Source organism: Camelus ferus, chromosome 33 (assembly GCF_009834535.1).
Source record: "Camelus ferus isolate YT-003-E chromosome 33, BCGSAC_Cfer_1.0, whole genome shotgun sequence".
Taxonomy (NCBI): Eukaryota; Metazoa; Chordata; class Mammalia; order Artiodactyla; family Camelidae; genus Camelus; species Camelus ferus.
This window is the reverse complement of record NC_045728.1, coordinates 12774321-12801183: the sequence shown is the minus strand read 5'-3', so window position 1 is coordinate 12801183 and position 26863 is coordinate 12774321. Positions and strand designations below refer to the sequence as shown.

Here is a 26863-nt window from a genome sequence, read left to right as displayed (position 1 = left end):
AGAAATCAAATCTCTTAAGAGAGATTTCTGTTTGGGATTCAAGGCTTATTATAATCCTACAAAATCTAGTAAAATCTGTATCTGATTTATATCTGGCTTTGACAGAGCTGCAATAATCAAAAATTAACAAGGATAGGGTACTGTTCTGCTGTTAGGCTACTGGTTCAATTTCTAATTTCAAGAATGAAGCCCAAAAGAGGATTTTCCTCACTAAAACAAAACCAAAACAAACAAACGAACAAAAAGACACACTTTTATATGCATCCACATTTTCTCTCTTACTTTCCTCTCCCCTACTTGCCTTTTTTTCATTGATGTGTTCCTTGCCAACAAACATAAAGACCAGTAGAAAGCTGCAATAAACAAGATCATTTACAAATCTCAAGGCCCTCCAAAAACTGTGTCCAGTTCTTGAGTTTTCATCATACAGACTTTTCAACCCAACTCAGGGAGCTGCCTGTTCCACTCAGCAAACTCTCCTTTAAAAGTGGAAATTTTCAGAATGGCAGCCATGGTCACAGCCCAACTGTAAGGAATGCAGCCCTCCACACACTAACCTTCACGAGCCAACACTGGAGTCCCAGAGAACTGCAACTCCAGCCAAGCTATATAATGAAGTGGGTTTCAAGTTTAAAACGCCCTTTAAAGTAAGACGCAAGTATCCAGTGAAAGGGCTCAAGCTTGCAAGGAAAAAGATATGATGAAAATGACTACCATCCTTGCCATATGGAAATCTGTTGCTATTTAAACTGGGTTAAAGATCCTGTTTTCCAGTCACATTCGATTAGTGACTTTGAAACCTCATGACGCTGCTGTTCCCACAAGGAAACAGAGTGAGTGCATACAAGGTGAAATAACCGATTTCAGAGAAGCACAAGAACTATGCTCAATGAAATCAAGGTGTGATCTTCTCAAGACAACGCGAAGAATAGGAAATATTTGAAAGAACAGGGAAACCTCCTTAATTCAGAAAGAGCAACCCTGAAATTAGTCTGAGATGAAACTGAGACAGTTTTAAAATTGATCACTTTCCTATTTACAAAGCTTGTCTGTCATATAGGAGTTGAACCAGAGTTAAAGGAATTTTGAGTGGTCATATAGACATGTTTTTAGGAAGAGTCACACCTAGACCATTCCAGACAAAGATGCCTCAGAAAATATTTCAAAGAATACCCCCAACAACTTGTCTGCATACTGAAGATTACAAATAAACTGAATAAGCTGTGCTTTCTTTCACGAATATTTTTATAGGAACTCTTAGATATTTGCATTTATAGGGAATTTAATATTTCTATAATAGTCTTATGATCTGTGGAATGTATTTCCCGGTTTTCAATATTCTCACCAACTCTAACACAGTGATCCTCAACAATAGAAGACACTCGTTTTCAAACTACAAACGCCCACTGCACCACCAGTCCTGGTTCTGTTACATTAATATTGGAACTACTGCCAATATTATAAACTTGTAAAATGGGAAAATTAAGCACCAAGTGGTTCAGAAATGAATCCTAAATTACAAAGGACAACAAGGAACCCTGTGAGGGCCAGAACCTGAGCTTTTCTTAGAAACAGACAGTGGCTGGTTCACTGGTTCAGTGTCCTACAGACTCAGCAGGGGTCAGTGCACCAATTTTGAAGTCCTACCCACTTGGGTTTGAATCCATCTATGGCACTGACTAACCTTAAGGTTCAATCACTCTCTTAATTTACTTATCTCTAAAATGGGGATAATAACATCTACTTCACAAACTGACAGCAATAGTAAACAGGAGAGTATATTTTATATGGCACATACTAAAATCTTACTTATATTACTATCTTTTGCTTCTTTTGATAGTATAAGGTTATCACAACTCCAAGAACATGATACTTAAATAAACAGCAAGTCTAAATGACCCCAGGAAAGATGTTTAATCAGAGAGTTAGGATATCTGGTATGTTATGCACTCCATTCATCTCCATTGTGGGGGTTAAGGCGGGACACTGGGGGAAGGAAAATGCATCCAGCAAGGAAGCATCATGACACCACAGTAAGTAGGTGTCAAGGAAGGAAGAGGGGCAGAAAGGCTGATTAATGAATAAATACAGTGTTCCTTGAACTTGCTCAAACTAATTAGCTGCGTACTTTCATTTAGAGTTAACTAGTAGTGCGCGCGCGCGCACACACACACACACACACACACACACACACACACACACACGACAAATGAGCTTTGGCACAACTGGGTTAGCATCTGGAAAATACAATGTAAAAAGTAAAATCACCAGAACATGAAACTAACTGAACTTTATTAAGTGAAGGTTAAGAAGAAGGCTCAGTGGCTGTTTCCTCATGGACCGCAGCTTTGATCTTCGACGGACAGCGATTCCGCTGTATCTAGTCAAAAGCAGAATCCAGGTAAGCTCCACGACCAAGTGTGGTGGTCAACCTTGGGCCAGGATTTACTGAGAGTCTCTCCTAAGTAACTCCACTCAACGTGTACTCAAGACAAAGGCTCTTCATATAAAACAGTGAAGGAGGGAAGAGAAAGGGAGAACAGAGTTAAAAGAACAGGACCTGAGATCTCCACAATGTGAAATGGTTAAACGTAAAACAATGGGGACGGAGGGAATGCTGCTGTTTCTGCAAATACAGGTATTTCTGTTCAGGCTACCTTAAACGCTCACTTACCTGGGGACTGGATAAGAAAAATGCACAGCTGCCATTCTGTTCTATTTCCCCCCAGAACAAAAACAGCAACTTACACAGAAAAGCCCTTGTCTCAGATTAGTCTTGTTACGGAACATTACCAATTACCACAAAGGCAACTGAACTGATTTGAAAGCAGTCCTAGCAAAGCCATCAGCGACAGAGCAGGGAATGTATGCAGGTGCATCTGTCAAGTGATTGTGCGTTGTGGGGATCCAGAGCAACATTGTATCTTCATAGCCCTGGGGACCCCAGGGCGCACAATTATGTTATGGTGTATCACGGTAACTTTCAGATATAGAGAACTGTTTTCTAGAAATTTGACAATAGGCAATCTTCAAGAGTTTGCAATGTGGGTTCAGTTTACTGTCAAGTTGCTCAATTTTCCTCACTAGAAAATGCACACCATCTTCCTTTCAATAACTAATCCATTACTTATGGAAAACACATGTTAGAAAGAAACATGTTTGGCAGACAGAAAACCCAGTTTTAAAATTTGGGCGGGAGGAAGACATACGAAAAAATCTGATTTGAAAAAAATCCTGACATATAACCATAAAATTTGGATTTATTCCAAAACAAGTAGAAAATTTGACCCTTAAGCCTAAATGATTGTCAAAGGAAAACAAACTAACATTTACTGTTAAGCACTTTTTTTTTTGGTTTAATCCTTACAAAAACCCCAAGAGATGAGTATATTATCCCATCTGTAGCTGAAGAATCTGAAATTCAGAAAAGTTAAGTAACATGCCTAACATCAAGGTAGAACTCTGAACCTAGAACATTCTGAGCCCAAATTCTACACTTTTTCTACTATAACCTTGCAAACTCACAAATTTCTTAATACAGAAACAAAGGAGGAAAAGGCAAAACTCCAAAAATTCCATTCAAATTCTCTATGGAGAGAAGTCAAAACCTTGAATTCAGGTAAGCACACTAAATATGTGTGCTATATGTATATTTGATTAAAAACCTTTCCTACGGAAAATGACACTGTAGTTTCTTTTTTAAAAAACTAGTATCTCAAACTCCAGAATTATGCTTCAAAATTCTGTTGGCAAGGTGCTTAATTCTATAAAGACAGGAAATAAGGAAACTGAAATGTGTGATTAAATAAACAAAAACTAAATCTATCAAATCATTATGGCTTATGAATCAGAAAACTAAATTGCAAACAGCCTTACATTTGGTAAAATTACTTTCCTAAAGCATGTTAAGAGTCTGCAATTAGCCCAAGTCTACAGAAAGAAACCCAGAAATAAACTACTCCAAAATTAGACCACCTAAAGGTAGGAAGACAAAGTTATGAGTTGGTATCTTTAAGAAACTATAATGCATAGAGTCAGAATTTGTTGTTGAAAATGTGCCTTTACATACATACCAGAAGAGTCACAATCGCTTTCTGGGCCATCAAGCTAAGCATCCTTTACTAGCTTGCTCTAACATCTGCACCAAACCAACACACCTTAACAATCCTTCAGAGATCTTCAATCAGTAATTCACACCTTATCTTCTTCCTGAAAATTTTCCCTTTGAATCCAGATTTTCATCCAACTGGATGCTCAGCTACTCCTCAAGAATGTTTTCTTCATGCTGAAAGGGTACCATTTTTGTTCACTCCTCAACTTCTAGATCAGCATTAACCAATCCTACAAAACTTTACCTACCTCCAAAGCCTATATATTGAAGACGCATTGGGGGAAAATATATATATATTAAAACTATGAAAATTTTATTTATTTCTAGGTATTTTGCTGTTTTTGATGCAATAGAAACGTTTATGCCAGTTACAAAATTCTGGTTTTTGAAGTGGGGAAAAAAAAGTGAATGAAGGTCTGCAAATCGCAAAATATCCTTCTTTCTTATGGGTGAGTTGTATTCCATTACACATATCTGCTGCATCTTCTTTATCCATTCATTTGTTGATATGCACTTAGGACGCTTCCATATCTTGGCAATTATAAATAATGTTGCTGTCAATGGTGGGGTATATGTATCTTCTTGAATTAATTCCTATTCTGTGGTTGGCTTTATTCCTTTGACAACTAAGTAAGTTTAAAAAGCTAAAGCTCTAAACATTCTTAGAAACAATGAACAGTACATATATGTAAATTTTAAAAAATACGTGCAGAAAAAAAGTATAAAAATTTTAAAAGAATACTAAAGACAACACCTGTTACCAGGTTGGCCCCAAAGCAGCTGACTCCGCTGCCCAGAAAAAAGGCCACACCAACATCACGGGGACGGGGGAGAGGCTTCTCCTGTGGAAGCCCCGTCTCCCAGAAGCCTCTCCCAGACAGGCTTCCCCCGGTCCTTGCTCACAACGGGCCGCCTTTCTGAAGATCAAAAAGAGAAGGAGAGGAAGGGCAGCACTTAAGGCTTCATTGCGCTTGGAACTTACTCTTTCCCCTGCCCCTCTCCAAAAACCTACAGTACTCTCCGCATCCATTTTGAGGGTTGTAGAGATTCTTTTCTGCAAAAGGACAGGTGAGACAGGAAGTCTAACGTCTCCAGTCCTGGGGTAAAAGTGGTGACAGGTGTCCCTTACATGCAGAGAGCTGACAAGACCAGAGACAAGAGAGCTAGGCTGTTATGTTCTCAAGAATACTGGAGGTGAGGAATGCAAGACCTACCGAGAATACCAAAATCTGACTTTTCTCTTTTCTCCACCTCAACTACCCTCTTCTAGTCCCCAAGGACTCTGCCTATTACATCACCAGTGTTTCCTCAGCTTAGTGTGGACTCCTCTCATTTCTGTTGGCTTATTGGGCCGTATGCCAATCACAGTCCCACACCCTGTCTCCAAGGTCACTGTCTTCTTGAACTTTTCCTTTAAGTGTTTAAATGCTATTCCTATAGAGAAAGCCCAAAGTTATCTATCCCACTCCATTAAATTACATTATATGAGTCAACCAAGAAAATGGTTACTATGTTTTTTAAAGAAATATATCTATATAGTTTAGATTAAGAAACACTGTCAGAGATGAAATCTGTTATCTCCACACCCCTCTTTTTTCCCCCAAATTGAAGCTGTAAAATTTTGTACTAAGACTGCTGATGTGTTACAACCAGATTAGTCAGGCCCAAACCACAATGGGGTGAGAAGGGGTAATAAAAAGGAAGGCTGGATGGGACTGTCTATACATGTTTATATGAGCATTTAAGGGTGTATTATGATTACATTCTTAATTCCAAGAGATGGTTTTGGATGAGTCATTGTTTTGTACCATCCAGAGAAAAATTTCTTTCCATTGTTGTTACACATAATAGGGAACGGGCTCTTCCTAAGTGGTGATTTTCTACAGAAATTAAACAGAAACCTCTTTTTCCCCAGAATCAGAAATTCTGTTGAGATTGGCGAGATTCACAAAGAAATCAACATCACTGATCAGCCACTTTTTAGCACTGAGAGTAGCTTCTTGGGATTTACTGTGGCTTCAGTTTATACATAAAATTCTGAAAGATACAGCTGAACAACTACTGTAAAATAAGGTTTCCAGCTTTTGTAGCTTGACTGTCAATACAATCCCAATCTGATTATCTCCCAAACAGTTAAAAAAATTTTTTTTTGTCAAGGGCCAGACAACACCATTTATTACATGGGATCACAGAGTTAATGGCCTCTATGCAGGCCTACTGAACAAGAACCCTCACTATACACTCAAACTTGGAACAGTTAACTTCTCCAAAGCTGTCTGTGTTTAGCCATATGTTTGAAGATCTTTTCTATTCTAACCACAAACTACTTTTTCATCATCTTCTAATGCTAAACCGATTCATTTTGCTGTCCCTAAAAATGACCTGTACGTTCCTATCTTTCCTACTACCTAGATAGCATATTATGAGTTCCAAATAAAATAATGTTTGTAAAAGCACTTCATGACCAGTGAAATACTAAACATGTGGCATTATTAAACTATTGCAGAATATTATTTCAGGGACAAGTAAATCAAGCATGAAGAGAAAATACTATGGAACATGAAAATGTGAATACTTCATTTAAGATGTAGAAAGAGATGATGACCCTAAATTGGCATCAAAATTTGAAAGGGTAAGAGAAAAAGGATGAAATCCCAGAAAATGTGAAAATTGAATAGCCCCTGAGGGAAACAGTGTAGCTGATACCTAAATACAACAGCATGCACTAATGCTAACCAAATGACAATTCCAAAAGAAAACACCACTCAACAAATGCCACTGACCTAGTCCTAAAATGTATTATGTTTGGTGGCAGTAACTGATTTTAATTTTAACGTCTCTATAGAAGCTTTAGATGTAACACAAATAGAACAACAGAAAGGAAAGCGCTCCCTACCAGTTCAATCAACTTCAATCTTCAGCAAGTAGGCAAATGTTGCTGGGAAGAAGGCAAGAAGAAGAAATGCTATGACCATATTGCTCAAAGAACAGTAATTCTGAATACATGAAAAACTGAATTATTGTAACATTTTAAAGGCAATGAGCAGATCACAGAATTCCGGAAATGGAATGGACACTAGACATCATGATACAAGTCCTAATTTCACAAGTGGAACAATGTGAAGCTTCAAGAGAGTGAGAAGATAAACCACAGACTGGGAGAAAATATTTGCAAAGACACATCTGACAAAGAACTGTTATCCAAAACATACAAAGAACTCTTTAAAATTAACAATTAAAAAAAATATGATTTAAACGTGGGCTGAAGACCTTAACAGACATCTCACCAAAGATACACAGATGGCAAATAAGCACGTGGAAAGCTGCTCTAAATAACATGTCATCAGGACAATGCAAATTAAAACAACAATGAATACCACTACACATCCATTAAAGTAGCAAAAATTCAGAACTCTGACATAATCAAATTCTGGCAAGGATGTGGAGAAACAGGAACTTCACTTTCATTCATTGCTGGTGGGAATGTACAATGGTACAGACAACTTTGGAAGACAATTTGCAAAACTAAGCAAACTCTTACTATGCAATCAATAACCGCGCTCCTTGGTATTCACCCAAATGAGTTGAAAACTTGGATCCAAACAAAAACCTGCACAAAGATGTTTATACCAGCGTTATTCATAATTGCCAAAACTTGGAAGCAACTGAGATGTCCTTTAATAGGTGAATGGATAAATAAAGTATGGTTCATCTGGAATGAAATATTAATCAGTGATAAAAAGAAATGAGCTATCAAGCCATGAAAACACATGGAGGAAACTTAAATGCATATTGTTAAGTGAAAGAAGTCAATCTAAACAGGCTACATACTCTAAGATTCCAACTATATGACATTCTAGAAAAGGCAAAATTATGGAGACAGTAAAATGATTCATAGTTGTTAGGGATTTGGGGGAGGGAGTAATAAATAGGCGGATTCAGAGGATTTTTAGGGCAGTGAAACTGCTCTGCATGATATATGATGTTGAATACATGTCGTAATATGTTTTTCCAAAAAGAGAACCTACAACACCAGGAGGGATCTCTAAAGTAAACTATGGACTTTGGGTAATAATAATGGGTCAGTGTAGGTTCATCAGTTATAACAAATGTACTACTCTGGTGGGAGATGTTGATAATGGGGGTGGCTATGCATGAGAAGGGGTAAAAGGTATATGGGAAATCTCTATAACACCTTCTGCTCAATTTTGCTGTGAACTCAAAACTGCTCCAAAAAATAACGTCTATTAAAAGCGAGAGAGAGAGAAGAGAAGAGAAGAGAAGAGAAGAGAAGAGAAGAGAAGAGAAGAGAAGAGACGCAAACAAAAAACAAACAACCAAAAAATCAGTCCAAAGAGTGGAGCTGACCTACTGAAGGTCACTGTAAGGGGCAATTTTACTAGTAAATAATTACAAAGTGAATTCAAAACAAAGTCCCCATAATAAATAGTTAAGACTCATTCACAATTAACAAAGCTCTTTTAGAAACTAAAATCTCCTCTCAGAACTCTTCTCCTTCTCCCACTACTGAAGCTTAGAAGTCAACCTTTTCTTAATAGGTTGCAAAATGTAGATTTCAGCATCTTTATGGCCACATTCTTGTTAATTCTGATTTTGTTCACTATTAAGCAATAAGGTTTGACTTTAGGGAAGCCAACAGCAAATCCTGCAGTTACAGAGCTTTCTAAATGATAATGGCAGATACTGGAAATGAAATTTTTCAAGTAAAGAATCTGATACTTTGGTCATTGAGGTTCAAAATGGAAAGTAGATTAGGAAACTTAATAGCCTTTTTTAATAAAAGGAATCTTAATATTCTTTAAGTTGTGCAACAGATGATCAAATGGGGTAAGAATGAAGCTAATTTAATTCGGAAATTGTAGGTCATTGTCCATCAACCTCCTTTCAAGAAAGGTCAACTACTAAAATGATTGAGATAAACTTTAATTTATATTTTAGGTTTGGACAAATCCAAAAACTGTAAGTTATTGCAAATAATAAATATTAAGGGTCACAAATTAATACTTAGGTGTCACATAAACACAAGGCTAAACAAATAGAATAGATTTTTTAGAAAACCTGAAATCACCAGAACACTGTTTCAAATGATTTTTTGTTCCCTTAATAATCCTTTCAAAGAAGAAAGAGAAATTTGCTATTTTTGAATCTAAGTGGTATATAGAGGTTTCCAACAGGCACACATCGAACCAATTAAACAAAAGCCTCATACGCTCCACACAGTTTCAGGAGCAGTGAAACTGTAGAGCAGTGGCCTTATGTGAGGCACAGTGACGTAAATTCCATCTCCCTTGACACAAGATGGGGGTTGGATTAAGAAGCTTGCGGGAATATCGTATCACATTTCCATTCTTCAGTACCCATTCATTTGTATCATTTTGCTGCGACCTTGCTCTCCAGAGACGTATATTACCAGAACCAGACATGTAATCTCTGTTAACCTAAGACCATACTACTTACTAACAGAACTCTAGGCTTAGCAGAACAGAGGGCTAAAGTCGCTTCTTCTTTCCTTAATATGAAATAAAAATATTTTTCCAAAATGTACGTGGATAATACTGATAAACACTGTGTTTAAGAGGTATCTCAGGAAATCACTAACAGCAGGACCACAAGATAAAATCATTTTCTGCTCCTGTATTGCCCTTAAAAGAAGAAGGTATAAAACAAGTGTTTACTGATACCACTGAACAAACAGGGGCTACAGTATTTCTACCTGAAAAGGAAGGTAAGTTCAAAGTGGCACCCTCCCCAAAGAAAAGCCCCACCTCAACCACATCAATTACTACTAGCTAAACCAAAAACAAAAACAAAAACAAAAACAAAAACTGAAAAAACAACCTCCCAAACCACAGGCTTGACTGCATGAGCCAGATGAAACTATATATTCGTTTGTTCAGAAAAAGTAAGTGTAACAGCCAACTTGGCCAGTTCTCACAAAGCACACCCTTGAGAAGAGCCAGGGTCATCCACGGTCATTCGGGCAGTTTCTACACCAGAAGAGCCAGCACACTGCATGCGTAGTGAAAAATAAACATTCAACCTCCAGAACTATTTGCACAAAAGAAAAATGGGATCAAGTTGGGCTGAGAAGGAGTGGTGCTTATCAAAGGTCAACCACGTAGTACAAGTTTGCTCAATCTCCTTGGTAAAGAGCACATGGACAGAACCCACTCCTCACACATAATTTTCCAAACATTAACCCATGCCCACAGCAGCCTCCCGAGGTAAATGAGGTTTCATGAAAAAGAGAATATATCCTGAGGGTACCAAAAAAAAAAAGTGAAGACCTGGCCCCTGGGCCAATGTGCTCTCTGCCTTTGACTTGGTATACAGACTACTCAAAAAAGATGGCCTGATGCCTCTGTGTTTACCACTTTACTGTAGAAAGCTGCTCTCAATTTCACACATAAGAGAGCCTGCTTTAAGATATAAGTCTAATTGACACAAAACTGTAAACTATCTATAACTCAATTAAAAAAAAAAGATACAAGTCTATACCAAAGAAAGCAGGGCTGCTGTGCTTACCACTTTATCAAAGATGATCAAAAAATTCCCTTAATTAGTTAAGGAAGCAACTTTTGAGTACCTTCTGCCTATATATACAGGCTTTTCTACAAAAGAAAATTACTTTTACTTTTTTACTTTTTTTTTTTTAAATTGAAGTACGGTCAGTTACAACATGTCAATTTCTGGTGTACAGGACAATGTCCCAGTCATGCATATACATACATACATTTGTTTTCATAAGTAAATTTTACTTTGTATTATTTATACTACCAGTTGCCACAGAAACAAAAGCCCTGATCATTTTGTACTGGGACCTGTCAAAACCTTTTTATTATACAAGTAAATCATCTGGGGACTGACTAAAGGAAACATCAGCAAACAACGTGGATGACAGAAAGCCTCTCTGTCTTTAAAAGGGTGGTTATAGCATACATCAAATCTCACTGAACTGTATACTGAAGACCTGTACATTCCACAGTATATAAATTTACCTAAAAAATACAAGCATCAGAGATGATTATTTAATAGCCAAACACTTGAGTTGGGAAAGCACCAAGGGGAAGCCTCATATCCTACCACAAAAAAGACAAAAATCCCAGCGGAAAAACCTGCTCTTTTTCCCTTCAGCCTGTATCTCCATTTTCTATGCACTGATTAATTCTTAAGGAATCAAATGTCCTGGGGCCTTCACAGCTTCCACTAAGTAGAAAGAAGAGGGTCTCAGGGCAACGTGGACACTTGCATCTGCCTGTGAGTGTGCAAACCACACTTATCAACCAGAGTTCCCTCAGACCATCCCTGTGTCAAAGGCATCACGGGGAAAAGAGCAGATATCCCCTGTGAGGCAGATTAAGAAAAAAAATGAATTGAAATTTCATTGATAACCACATGGCCCAAATTAGTCTCTCATAATTGTCAGTGAGATGCTTATCAGATTGTGGAGAGCAAGAGAGGAATGTAAAATGGCACAATGTAAAAAATTCATATTACTAATGGAAACAGCCGCTTTCATCCGCAAGTAGCTAAAAGAATATTTCAGCTGAAAAGCCAGGTCTGTTTTGTTCAGAAATAAACACAGAAATGAATACATCAGTGGATCTGTTTCAAGGGTTAATAAAAACACCTTTACTCTGAAAGAGAAAAAAGGGGGGGGAGGGGAGTTCCTTCTTGATGGAAATGCTGGGTTTAACCATTGGCAGTTTGTGGAAAACACAAACTCTGCCACAGATGACACTCAAGATGACCGGTTTAGGCTAAAGAACAACATGTTAATTTTTTTAAAATAACCCCAGCACAACTCCAAAGGCAGTCATTCTCACCAGCAATCTTTAAAAAAAAAACAAATGCATTACCAACACTGGCTACAAGCTTATTTCTGGCATTTGCCTCTCTTCCCTAAAGACTACTAAATATAGCCATGTTCGCATGTAAGAAGAGACTACCTTGGAAGACAAACAGGGCTTCAGCAGCGCTTTATAACACTACACTGATGTAAGGTTGCAAAGTTGCCACCGGCTCATCTGGTGACACCACTGAAATTAAAGCTGCAACATTTTTCAGTCTCCTAGGCTGAAACATGGCCTTGGAAATCATCTAATACAGTTGTTTTCAAACTTGTTAAAGAAACTATGGAATCCCCCCTCCTTTTTTTAAAAAACCAAAGTTTATATCAAATACCTTTCCACCTTCTTTCTGCCTCATCACACCAAAAAGACACAAAATCATCCATCCATCGTAGCAGATGCAGAAAAAGACTCACACGTCATTTGGAAACGGGCAACCACCACCCAACCCGATGTGTTCACAGTGGGAACAGCTTTCCCCGAATTTCCGTCCTTATTCACAAGCAAACAGGGAAGCTACACTACAGAATCCTAGGACTCTGGGTAAATATAAGTTGAAAAAGTCACCAATCTGGTCCAACCCCTCATTTTATAATTAAAAGTAAGATAAGACAAGTTTATACTGTATAGCACAGGGAACTATATTCAATAGTAGTAACTTCCGGTGAAAAAGAATATGAAAACGAATACATGTATGTTCCTATATGACTGAAGTATTGTGCTGTACACCAGAAATTTACACAACATTGTAAACTGACTATACGTCAGTAAAAATACATTAAAAAAAGAAAAAGTAAGATGAGAGGCAGTATCTTGTAACTGAAAAGGAGACCGTGGAATAAAAGTCAGCTCTGGTCCGAGCTCTTGCCAGGTATATGACCTTGAGCAAATCTCTTAAACTCCAAGTTTCTTCATCATGAAATGGGAATAATCACATCTCTGCCCAGTACTTTCCATAAAATTGCTTTGTAAAGGGCAGAGCATTGCATACATTAAGGTGTTATTTTGATTGTTAGGTTATTATTAGCTTAAGTGACATGGTGAGTCAAGAGCACAGCCAGACCTGGAACTGAGTCTCCTGACTGCCTCTTCAAGGCTTTTCCCACTACTTCACACAATACTTGTGTTCACTGCTAAACCATTCTCGTCAACTTCTTAACCCTGGGTTTTATAATCACCGTTTTTACCAGGAAAACAAAATGGTGTCATGCACAAAACAAAATCTTTATGATTGCATGAAATAAATGTAAATGCAAGGAATTTACAGTTTCTGCAAGCTAAAAGGGGGAAACACGGTTAAAGGTTGTACTTACGTTCTGTAAGATGATATACTGTGAATGCTCATTAAGGCACTAATGAAACAATTTTGACCATTCTGAACTGCGGTGTGCTGTTGATGTGCAGAAGAAAAAAGAAAAGCCCACGATGGGGCTGAGTAATACTAACTTGAGGGCATACACATTAATCAGAACCCAACTATGATTTTTAACAGTTAAAAATGTCCCAAAGCAATACATGGTTGAACTCTAGATCAAATGTAAATACAGTTGGACGAAGAAATCTAACCTACAAATTACACTTTAACAGAAGACTGAATAGGCACATTTCTGCCACAAGCCTTACACTTAGGTGCTGGCCATTTGGTGCTCCAGTGTCTCCCAGCCACTGAGCCCCCTACTCATAAGTCTAAAACGAGTCACTGCCATTTCACCTGTCTAAAGGGTGAGAAGGAAACAATGAATTTAAGAAACTTGATGGAAAAAGGATGGAGAATATAAAGCCAGAGATGCCATTAAAATGCAGCATGAGTAGGGAAAAAAATATATGTGTGTGTCCATATATTATTCAAAGAATTCCTAAGACTAATGGAAAGTTTCTTCTTAGACACACACACACAAAAAAAAAAAACTTGGAAAATACTACCAGTGTAATTTTTTTTCCAGAACACAAAAATTTCTTTTTAAAAGTTGTGTTTATAAGCTCATGTATATTCATAAGGTGATTCATTCGGTAGGAACATACAGTCATCCAGAAGCAGTGAAAAAATTACAGCTTTAAATGCTCAATCTACCCATCTAGACTTAAAGGTTATAGTAGCATTTCTTGAAAACATATTACTCATCACTGCTCTAACTATATATCTCTGTATAGAAAACACAGAAAACAGGGCGGACTATTAGTACACAAGTTTGTCACTGACAATGGTTAGAAAAGTCAAACCACATTGGAAAATAACATGGAACTCTGTTCACATCTGCACGCTTCATCATCCTGGAAATTTCACATCATAGACCATAAGCATATGAACTACTTTCAGGGAAGGCTGTTTTCTGAAACTGACTCACTCTGACCCAGCTTCAGTGTCTAAACATGTGACTAGACAATGCAAGAACAAAGCACTGAGTCAATAATGCAACCAAATTACAGCAAAGCAAGGGAAGCTGATCTTATAATTGATGGGTCTGTCTTCTCTCAGTTCTGAGTAATTCTCCTCTTATTTCAATGAAGAGAGTGCACTACACACGTGCAGCCTGAACATACAGGATGCTTTTTATTATGCTAACAACGCAAACTTAAATTTACAGATTATTCATTGCTTAAAAAGTACTCGTATTAATATTACTACTATACTACCTCCATTTTCCAAAAGAACTGAGGCTCAGAGAAGGGAAATGACTTGCCTAAAAGTAAGAAGCCACAAAGAGATGATGGTAGGATTCAAACGCAAGGGCTATGACTCTAAAGTCTATGATTCTCCTTAAAGTTTAAACTGTTTTTCATATGTCAGTATGAAATCCTCCATTCATGAAACCTTCCATTCATTCGTTCATTTCTTTATCTAGTCAAGAAATAACTATCAAACATCTATATGTTGCTCACTTCTCTTCTTTAGGAAATAAAAAGGGTACACGATTCCTGCTTTAGGTGGTGGTAGGGAGTGTGTATTACAATATAATATAATGGTCCAGGAAAGAGTAACCCCTAAGAAAAAGATGGCAACGCAGAAAGTGGCAGACAGAAATGGGGATGTGGCCCAGTGGGAACACAGATGAGGGAGCTCTTAACTCTTCCCAGAGAGGGCAAGAAAGGTTCCCATGGGGGGTGATAATGTTACCTGAACCTTGAACCGTGAAAGAAATCTGGCAAGTGAGTAGGGGAAGGAGGGGGATGACAGGAAATAAAAACAAGATGGGCAAAGGCATAAAGGCCAGAAAATTCATATATAACATATTGAGGAAACCAGCTCAGCATGACCGGGAGCCACATCAGGCCCACCAGCGATGAGGATGGAAAACAGGCAGCGGCCACGGCAAACAGGACAGGCTCATCGACGCAGTGCTAAGGAAAATGGACTTTGTTTTACCAGAGAAAGAAGACGGTGAACAACATGCTGACATTTATGCTTTAAAAAGATCAAACTGGTTTTAGTGTGGAGGATGGAACTGAGGGATAGGAGGCAAGAAATAGGCAAATCAGTTAAAACTCTACTGCAGTAGTACCAAAAATATGAGTGCCTAAATTAAGACAGTGAAAAGGAGAATGAAGGGGAGGTAACAAATTAACGATCTATTTTGGAAGCAGAATCTTAAAACTTAGTGACTGACAAGAAGTGGCCAGGCAAGGTTCAAGAAGTGATCTAGGCTAACTCTCAGATTTCTGGCTTATACCACTAGGCGAAGAAGAAGCTGCTTCGGTTAGGTAAATAACGAGCTCAGTTGTAGCTAACTGAGAGGAGTTTGTGATCTCTGTGTGTCATAAGGTAAAGATGTCCAGTACACAGTTAGAAATGGAGCGCTAAAACGCAGAAGAGATATGGGATTTAGGAATCATTAGGGTGTAAGTGGTAGTTGAAGACGGGCCTGTTCTGGTTAGTCCAGAAAGAATGTAAATAGAGGAAAGTGAGAAGAGGACATTAAGGATCCCAAATATTGAGGGCGTAAAGAGAGACAGAGTCAGAAGACTGAGGAGAAGACAGCTGTAGGAGAGCCCAGATAAGGCGCTTGGAAACCCAGAGAAAGGGGATTCAAGAAACAGCAGGAATTACTACAGTAAACAACAAATAAATAATAAAATTTTAAAAAGAAAGAGGGGAGTGTGGGGGGACATACACTGAAACAGTATTTCTGTAAAGTATTTTGTATTTGGCAATGTGTATTTTTCAAAGGCCTCTAAGATGCCCACACCCAGTGACACAGTAATTCCACATCTAAAAGAATCTATTCAAAGGAGGGAACCAGAAATCCTGACAGTGGTTTAGATGCAAAAATTGTTCACCACCAGATTATTTATAATAGCAACAGAATGAAAATATTTTAAATGTATAAGAGAGGAACGGTTAAGTAAATTATAGTACATCCATACAATGAATATTATAAACTATTTTAAAATTACATTCATGGGTAATTGTCAGTGATACGAAAAAATATTCATGACAGTGTTTGTTGAAAAGAGAGGGCACAACCCTGCATATTCGCTTAACGATGTAAAATCAAAACACACAGAATGAAAACAGAAAAAGGTGTAAAACATAGTGTCAGTGGAAGTTATATTCCGGTAGCAGGATCACTTGTGCTTCTTGTTTTCTTCCTTAGCCTTCCTTGTTGCATTTACCAAATTTAATAATGTTCATGTATTATTTTCCCCTTCTTTATAATTTAACCCCTTTAAGATATTTGTGGCTTTACTTTGCGATTCCTGAATGACCAACGATGCTGACCCCATCTCTTCATGTGCTCATGTGCCAGTTGCATATTCTTTTCAGTGAAATGTCTCTTCGTGTCTTCCGTCATTTTCTAAATGGATTAGTTTTTTCACCATAGAGTTTTAGAGTTCTTTATATATTCTAGACTCTAGTCTTTTGTTGGATACGTGGTTCACAAATATGTCCTCCCAGTCTGTAGTTCGTCTTTTCATTCTTTCAATATGGTCTTTAGCAGGGCAAAAGTTTCTAGTTTTCATGAAGTCCAATTTACCACATTTTCTTTATATGAATCCTGCTTTTGGTTTCAAACCAGAGAAGTCTTTGCCTAGCTATAGAGTCCAAAAATTTCTCCTGTTTTTTTCTTAAAAGTTCTATAGTTCTATGTTTTGCATTTAGGTCCATGATCCATTTTGAGTTAATTTTTATATGTGTGATGTTTAAGACAAAGTTCTTTTTTTTGGCTTATGGGTATCCAACTGCTCCAGCACCGCTACTGAAAATGCTCTTTCCTCTACTGAAATGCTTCTGCCTATCTGTCAAAAATCAGCTGGGCAATGGCCAACGGGTACAGTGTTTCTTTTTCAGGTTATGAAAATGTGTAGGAATTAGAGAGTAGTAAATGTTGTTCAACTCCACGAGCATACTAAAAACCACCAAACTGTACACTTTAAAGGGGAAAATTTTATGGTATGTGAGTTATATTTCAATTTTTTAAAAAATCCACTAGTTACACAGGTATAGGTCTCTATTCTGTTACTCTGGGTTCTCCATTCTTCCCACTGATCCATGTGTCTTTCCCTCCCCCAATAACACACACACTTGATTCCTGTAACTAGATAGTGAGTCTGAAAATCAGGTAGAGTGATTCTTCCTCCTTTTTCTTATATTTAGCATTCTAGTTCCTTTGTATTTCCACATATACTTTATAATAATCTTGTCTACATCTACAAAAAAACTCCTGCTGAAAGTTTTATAGGAATTCTACTAAACTTGTATGTCAACTTGTGAAGAACTGACATCTTTATTACGCAGAGTCTTCCAATCCATGAACACAGTAGGTCTATTTGTTTAGATCTCTGATTTCTTTCAGCAGATTTTGTAGCTTTCAAAGTATACAAGCTTTGTTAGATATACACTTAAATATTACTTTTTTATTTGAACAACTGAAATTATGCTGTAGTATATAGAAATGCAATTGATTTTTCCTATGTTTGTCTTATATCCTGATCTTGCTAACACACACATTATCTCTAAGAGTTTATCAGTAGACTGTTTTCTACAGAGACAATCATGACATCAGTAAACAGTAAAACTTTATTTCTTCTTTTCTAACCTATATAGCTTTTATTTCTTTTTCTTGCCTTATTGCACTTGTTAGAACTTCTAGCACCATGTTGAATAAGAGTAATGAAAACACTCATCCTTGCCTTACTTCTAATCAGGAGAAAAGCATTCAGTTTTTCACCTACTCATAAAGAGGAAAGTCTCTCTCTCTCTCTCTCTCTCTCTCTCTCTCTCTCTCTCTCTCTCTCTCTCTCTCTCATGAATATATACCCAAAGATCACCCCTATTAACTTCACAAGGCAATACATGTACTGTCCTATTAAGCAATCTGTTCTCTAGTAAATCATCTACAGTTGACTCTTTAACAATGTTAATTCAGTTCAACCACAATATTTCCTATCAGGCATTTCCTACAAGAATAGCTCTGTCATAAAGATAAGACAATAACTTTCTGTTTTAAACTGGTAACCTAGATAATTTAGACAATTAGATTTTAAACACGTTAATGGCAGAGACTATGCCACACATTGTTTATACTCCCACTGTGCCTTGAACAGAGCCAGCAATAAATAAAGCTATTGATTTGTCACTATTTTATGACATTATTATATAGTTTTTCAAAATTGAAGGCCAAAAGTTTCAACCCTTTCAATGTGAATTATAATAGAATACATCACCATATGTACGATGGATATTTATAACCTATAGAGAAACATAGTTGGTTTCCCACTTCTCAAATATCTCATCTAAGTAATAAAAATGGGCTTATTTTTCACATGTAGTAAGAGAGGACTAGATAAAAGGGGGGAAATGCCCCTTTCAAATTATACCAACTAAAAACTTAAGATGGAGCAAAAATAATAATAATAATTACTTGTCTACTTTTTGTAGATTCCTTCTGGAATCTTCTCATTAACCAAGATTCTATTAAGAGTCTGAAGTATTTAAAATATTCTCTCTCCCACGGCTATCATAAAGGTGGGAAAGGCCCAAAATGAGCAGACTGGCCTCTATTCAAGGTGTGTGTGTGTGTGAGTGTGTCCCCTATGCTTTGTACAGACACGTTATAAAATAAAAAATAAATAAATGCATACAAAGGCAGGTCTTCTTTGCAAAACTTCTTATAGTCATTGTTTATTCTGGATGTCAGACAAAGCCACAAATTAAAGAATTTTTCAAAGATTTTATTTACAAGCTACTAACTTAGAAATGTTTCTTTACATAAAAGCACTCACCATATATATATCAACATAACTGAAAGCGATGAATATCTGTTAGTTCAAGCAGAATGGAGGTTGTAAGTTCCCATCCCAGCTCCAATATTTGGTAAGTGTTTACTCATAGTTTGATTTTTTTCCAGGCCTAGAATCAACTGACCCACACTAATTTGCTAACTAAACAATGGGCCTAATGCTTAAGTACTAGTTGTTAGTCATCACAAATAAAAAAAAAAAAAAAGCTCTTTCTACTCCCCCTAGTTTCATCTTACTTCTAACTGGAACACAACCGAAACCCAGAAGGTAAATTCAAAAGAGGGGAGGGCACAGGGAAACATGGCTCTAAACAGCCAAAAAAAAAAAAAAAAAAAAAAAAAATCAGAAGGTTCATGCAACCAAAACTCATGCATTATGAAGAAAAGGGTGTCTTGGGTCCTAGTTAAATCTTATTTTATATAAAAATCATTATTACCTTTCACTTCCAGCCTACAGCATACTAAAAGGGGGGAAAAGTAGAAAGGGGAACCAGGGGAGAAAAAATCCGTTAGAGTAGCAGTGAGGGAAGAGACAGAAGTATTACAAAACAGAATCCAACAAAACATTTAGCTCATTCAATTCATGGGAAAAAGCCCTATACACTTCAAAACAAAAAATAATGTTCATAATGATGACTGTAACTGATCATATAAATTTAAATTATACTTACATGTTCTGTTTAAAAAATAAGAAAATACTTAATACATTAAATATACATATTCAGGGAAGTGTCACTATTAAGCTCACTAGTCAAACAGATCTGTGGTCTGATGCGTGTCCTGGCTCTGTGACGTGTGACTTTTGACAAATGTATGCAACCATGCAACTACCACACCAATCAAGACGTAGGGTGTTTCTTCCAGAAAGTTCCCTCCTACTCTCTTCTAGTCAATTCCATCCACCTACCCAGAGTCAACCGCTGCTCCAATTTCTATAACCATCACTTCTACAATTCAGATAAATGGACTTATATACTATGTATCCTTTTGTGTCTGAATTCTTTTATTCAACATAAATTTTAAGTTTTTCTTTAATTTATTTTATTGAAATCGTAAAAAATTATTTGTATGGATATGCCACCACTTTCTGTTGGTCATTTCAAGTTTGGGGCAATAATCCACATATTTTTTTAAACCATAGGGTATATAATTAAGATTTATTTATCAGTAGCATTCACTATATGGAATATTTTACCATTACTATTAATAAAAGAAGCATTAATATATCAAATGTAAATATTTCAAAGCCAATAGAGGGCCTTTTAGTGATTAAATATTCCATATTCCATACTTCTCCAACACCAAAAAATATATAATTGAGATTTCATTTATTTATAAAGCAATCATTCATCATATCTGATAAATACTTTTTAATTCTGCAGGCAATAAAGAAAATCCTCAATACTACAAAGAGACTAAAATCTTACACCTAAACATCATCCCGTGCCAACATCACTCAGGTTGATCCATTTGCTGGAAAACTTCAGCATTAAGTCTTAAATGATATTCAAGCTCCCACTACAGATGCTAAAAAGATTTTGTCTGAAAGAGGACAGTTCCCATCCATGCCCAGTACTGCTGAGAGCAAGCCATACATTTTTGTCAATGTCCTTTTAATACCAGTTTACAGGACAGTTTAAAGAATTCATCTCTTTAATCATTCTTAATTATTTAACAAACCTGTAGAGCCAAAATCTACATTCTGGCTGATAATAATAATGCAACCTCTCTCAACACAAAAACACTCTAAGTCAAGTTAACTCAGGACAGAAATTCCGCCTCATTAGTGAAGACCCTGTCCTCCCTGAATTGAGACAATGACTAGGCTTAGAACAAGTTATCTAAGGACAATGGTTTTCAAAATACGGTCAAAAAACATCAGGGCTTTTGCAAACATTTAGATTATTTTCATTTACTCAATAAATTGTAGTTATTTTTAAGATTTTAATAACAAAGATGCACACAGATGTGTTATATGCCGATTTTAATAAAATGGAGACAAGCTCCAGGCAATTTCACCTACCAAGCTAACTCGCTTTTGTGCAGGACTCAAAATAAGACTTTTCCAGCCATTTCTGTCCACTCACTGAATGTGAAATTCTTTAAAACATGCCCTCGATTAGAAAGACTGTAGTTGTGGGGGGAAGGATATATAGCTCAGTGGTAGAGTGTCTGCCTAGCATGCACAAGGTCCTGAGTTCAACGCCCAGTACCTCCAGTTTAAAAAGATTAAAAATAAAAAAAAAATAAAGCTGATAAAAAAAAGACTGCGGTTGCACACTGGTGTTTGTTGCTGCTGTTCTTCTTACTCAAAACCGTATACACCCACTTACCAAAACGGTACAAGCGCACACACATGCTGCACTCCTTTAAGTATCAGGCAACACTGCCTCAGCACATGCTCTGGATGACACAGCACGACTGTCACAAAATAACTGAACCTATAACATGAAGGTTTGGGTCCTTCTTGCACTACTTTCGTATTTTATGATAGCATTATCTTAAGCTTTCAATACTTCTTCAATAACTTAATGTTTGTGGTAAGGTAAAATGATTAATTAACCATATCAATGAACCATCTCAAAATATGATTAAAATTCTGAGGCTTAAGTGGATAGCGTATAGCTCAAGTGGTGGAGTGCATGCTTGGCATGCACGAGGTCCTGGGTTCAATCTCCAGTACCTCCTCTAAACATAAATAAATAAATAAATAAACACAATTACCTCCCCACCTCCAAGAAAAAATTAAATAAATAATTTTTTTTTAAACATGAGGCTTAAGAAAAATATCTGATAATGGATGTAATAAGATTGATCAGACTCAAGGCAAATTAACAACCAACACCATTAGAAACCAACACCAATCAATTCTTCAACCATTATCAAATACACTGATATAGTATATGAAATGAAAGAATCTCATAAAAATAAGATGATAGCCATATGTCACTGGAGTTTACAGCAAGAAAAATCTACATCCCAGCTCCCTGATAAGTTTAATGAAATTAAATCTTACAAACTTTTAGAATTACGATCCCTGTCAAGTTATGACATTGTGTGTGTGTGGGGGGGAATAAGCATAAAAAGAAAGCTTAAGGTTATTGCAGGGGGAGGGAATATTCAAACAAAATTTAAATCTAACAGTAAGAATGCCACAGCATTTTTCAAGGCAAATTATTACACAGAACATGAATAACTAATACACCCTCTGGAGGAAAAGCGTATTAATCCTATACTAACATGGTAAACAAGTTTATTACATGAATACACTACTGTTTAAATATAATTACAACCATTATTTGAAAACAAGAGACAGCGAGAAAAGCATCTACAATACTTGAATAATTGAAAGGCTAAAACTATGTGAAACCTTTACATTATAACAAGGCAAGGACATGAATGTTGGAAATCTCAATTTTTTAAATGATATATTCATGCTAGTAACAAGAAGAAGGTTTATTATAAAGCATTATGCACGATAGGAGGGAAAAAAGTCAGAAATACCTAATAACTTTTTAGGAGGCCCTCAAATAAGCTGGTCAAAATATAATGAGATACGTACTAGTGGTAATAAGACAATGGCAGGAGAAACTGCAGAAGTAGTGGTTCTTACAAAGCTATTGCCTGAATGGAGTTTAAGTAAGAACGGCAGCTCCACAGACCAGCATGAGCTGTTAAGACGATGCCAGCATGATCCAAATTTTCAATTTATTAAGGCATGCTCTTTAAATTTCAGACTTCCAGTTATTTATAACTATATAATGAGTTCCAGAACCTCTTCTTTCATTTGTGAAATTTGTTAGCTATCCAAGGCCAGTTCTATTACAAATAGTTCAAATAAAGCACCCTCCTCCCCCGCAAAAAAAAAAACTTGCCCTTTTTTTTTCATTTTTCATTACCAAGAAACTCCTTCAGTATCTCTCAATTACAACACAGCTGCACCAGCTGGTATTTCCTGCTAATATTTTAAAGAATTTTGTCACACATGATTGTAATGCTACCAAAGCTTTACAACTGCAAATAATGTCAATGATAAAATTAAGACAAAATCTGAACTGAACATACAAAACAAAATATATTTATCTGTTTTAAATTTTTCACTGAATAAAAGACAAAGACAGGCAATGAGGATTCTTTTTTTTTTTAATGACACTGATAATATTTTCAAACACACAATGAAGATTTAAATTAGCCGAGAAACTTATTCAACAATCACTCCAAGTTGAACAAGTATGAATTAAGGAACAGTAGTGATTCTACTTGGAAATTAGAATTTCCTGCTATTTCATTTTACAGCTTCTAGATTGGATTAACTGAAATGTTTTCAGAGCAATACAAACACAGCACAGCGGTGAAGGGCACCAGATTTGGGCCTGGCTCTGCCACTTATTTACTATCCATAAGTTTTGTATTAGCTACCTTAATTCACTGTGCCTCAATTTTTTCATCTGTAAAAGCAGAGATCAAAGTAACTACCTATTGGGCTGTTGTGTAAATAATACATATAAAGCTCTTATCAGGAGTCCAGTGCTTAAGTGCTCAAAAATGTTAGATGCTTTATTGTTGTTGTGTTGTTAGGCAAGATGGTCTAAAAAATTGTTACCATTTACAAGGATTTTTCTACGTGAACTAGGATTTTCTTTTTAATACTGTGCAACCAAAACAAAACACGAAAATAACCTAGAGCTCCCAGAGCTCATCAAACATAGACTGACTTTCTTAATAATTCAGCAAACTTGTAAAGAGTTTATACTAATTTGTCAGTTTCACACTTATTAGGGCTCCAGATAAAATTTCATTTGCAAAATCTCAGACTAAGTCAAAGAGCTCAGGACAGAAATTTTGGCTATAAAAATGTTCTTTCAGAAACCAACCCAAGCAGAAGTGGTCTTATACTCAACTTTTAAAATACCTGATACAGATAACAGTGATAATTCATCCAAATTAAAAAATGTTACTTCACTACAATTTTAATTTTTACTTAAACCAAAACAAATTATTTTCCATGACCCCATGCATAGCATATATCTATACTTCCCTAAAATCCAAGATCCATTCTTTTTGGACAAGATAGAAACAGGAAATAAAATTTTGAAAAATAATAATGTAAGTAATAAACTGTTTCTCATAACAACAAAGAATATGTCAGCTGTGTTTTCTTGCAAGTCAAGATGTTGTGGTATGGAGATATTTTGCAAATGGTCCTCAGAAAAAAATAACTGTAACAAAAGGAAGTGTAGAAATATGGATGCTGTGGGGACGAGTCATGGGTTCGTGGGCTCATACCAAGCTTCAGAAGGCTCCCTCTGACTCTACTCAGAGAGGAGCCAGCATTCCGACTGTGCTCACAGAAAAGTCAGAACTCCTGAAGAAAAAAGCCTTAAAACCTAAGGTAGCAATCATCATGGGAAATATTTCAGGAAATAACTCAAGGTTAATGTTTTCCCCACAATTTGTTAGAGAAGGGGAAAAAAATGAAGATTTAAATAAATCCTCTCAAGAGCTCAGAATAATAGTTCCTTTAAAGTAGAATTTTAGATTCTTCTCCCCAAGCAAAAATTGACGTAATTATTGTCATTATGCCATCACAGGTAACTTGCACTAATGTATGGTTCGTTCTTTCAGAACTGTTACATGCCACCAAGCCAAAGTCAGTGTGGAAAATACATTAAATGACTCTATGGCAAAACAGTTAGAGTTTCCAACAGGGCGATGATAAACATAAAATAACTCTCATGGAAGTTGGGGTATTATATCAAAATATACAGATTCATTTTAAATTTGAAACCCCCAATTCATTAAGAAACTCAGAGCACCGTATCAACCAGATCATTCGTTTCCAACATTACAGAGTAGGGGCAGCAAAATCAGAACGTATTTTATATAATATTAATTAGTCATGCAAGACCTTAATTTTAAATGTTTGCTAGTTTACCTGCCATTTGTTTCCATCTTTAAAATATTTGGTGGCGAAAATTATGCCTGCGTATAGGATACTATCATTTTATCTCCAAACCAAGAAACTAATCAAGATAAGTGTCAATCTAGGAAGACCGTAGTGCCTGGTTTTTACCCCAGGATCTTGGCTGTGTCTGCTGCAGGGGGAAAACTGCTTTTATCGAGGCCACAGGCAAACATGCGTGGCCTGAGAAGTCTAAAAGATTCTGAGAGTTCTTATGAAATGTTCTAAAGGATTCAAGGTAAGACCAGGGAAAAATTGAGTCACTGTAAACTGTCTAGGAAATAATAAATTAACTACAGCCCTTGTCTTCAAGCAGCTTGACATTAACAATAAAAGTCAACTACAAGAGAGAACACAAAGCAAAACAAGATTAGTTGCCACATGACTCAGAGACAATTAGGCTATCTGAGTTCAAAGGAGAGAATGGATCACCTGGGCCAGAATAAAGCTTCCCTAAGGCTGAGAAGTGCCCTTTAATGAGAAAGGGCACTCCCGCACTGAGCTCCTTCCTACTCCTGTCCTGATGAAGGAGGCTACGCTGGAAGGTTGCAGATCTCACACCTTTTATCAGCATTAGGCAATTAATGAATAAGGATGGAAAAGAAAGGTAACTGATTTCCAGGTTCCTGCCACTCCCAAATAATAAAGCAAGCAAGCAAGTGTCAAGACCTAAACTGGGTAAAACTAACCTCAGTGACTCAGCTCAGAGCCAGCTGTAAATGAAATTCTAGTTAAACAAAACAACTGCTTGCTTTGAACTTGCCTCCTGTGTCAGTAGGGTAATTGCCTTAGATAAAGAGACATCTTCCAAGGCAGAAATTATAAAAGAGACGACAAGCAGGAAAACACACACACACACACACACACACACAGGCACACAGGCACACATGCATGCAAAACAACAGAACCACCACAGACGAGCCAGTGATTGAAAGGCTACCTGGCTTCCTTGCCAAGAAACAAGTTAATTCCTATGCTAAATACTTTTCCTGTTTTCACACGGTTTTTAAAATGCTGAATGCATAAAGAAATCATACCCCTTAAGAAGTTCTAAAAAGTATCATGATTTCTCTTTTTTGTTGTGTGTTCTGTGGCTGAGATCTGCTTTGTCTTATTTCTGAATCAAAAGCAGAAACCTTAGCCAGAATAATTTACACCAGATATGTGAATTTACACATCAGACAATATTTTTAAAAACAGAAACATCCTGTCTGGGGACTCTTATGAGATTATTGACCTGGCCTGGCCTAAAGACAACCTTTTCCCCTTCCAAGCACAATCTTCCTGTTTTCTCAGCCTCATCTGAACCTGCTCAACCAAACAAAGAACCACTCAAAGAAAATTTCACAGAATACTAACTGTAGTCATGTATAGCCAAATCAACACACCCCTGGCTCCAGTCTAGAATAAATTACTAAAAGATTCTTCACTTGCAATGACTCTCCACTCCTCTTATCTTTGCTAATAATCTCAGATTTCTTCCCTGTACATGAATCAAAGCTAAGATTCTTTGAAATATCCCACACATTCATGCAAAATCTCTCAGATCAGAGCCACCTCAGCTCTACATTGAGACTACAGCAATTCTCAGCACAGGAAGGTAGGAATCGACTCTTGAGGGGACGGTTTAAAAGACAGAGCATAATTAATAAAGTAAACCTTATTTGATAAATAAAAAGAT

General features: G+C 36.7%; 1 protein-coding gene across 4 annotated transcripts in view; it reads right to left on the bottom strand.

Annotated features, from left to right (window-relative positions):
• The window catches only part of SIK3 (SIK family kinase 3), a 212255-nt gene that overhangs the window by 133692 nt on the left and 51700 nt on the right, over window positions 1-26863 (bottom strand). The gene's annotated exons all lie outside the window — the stretch shown is intronic.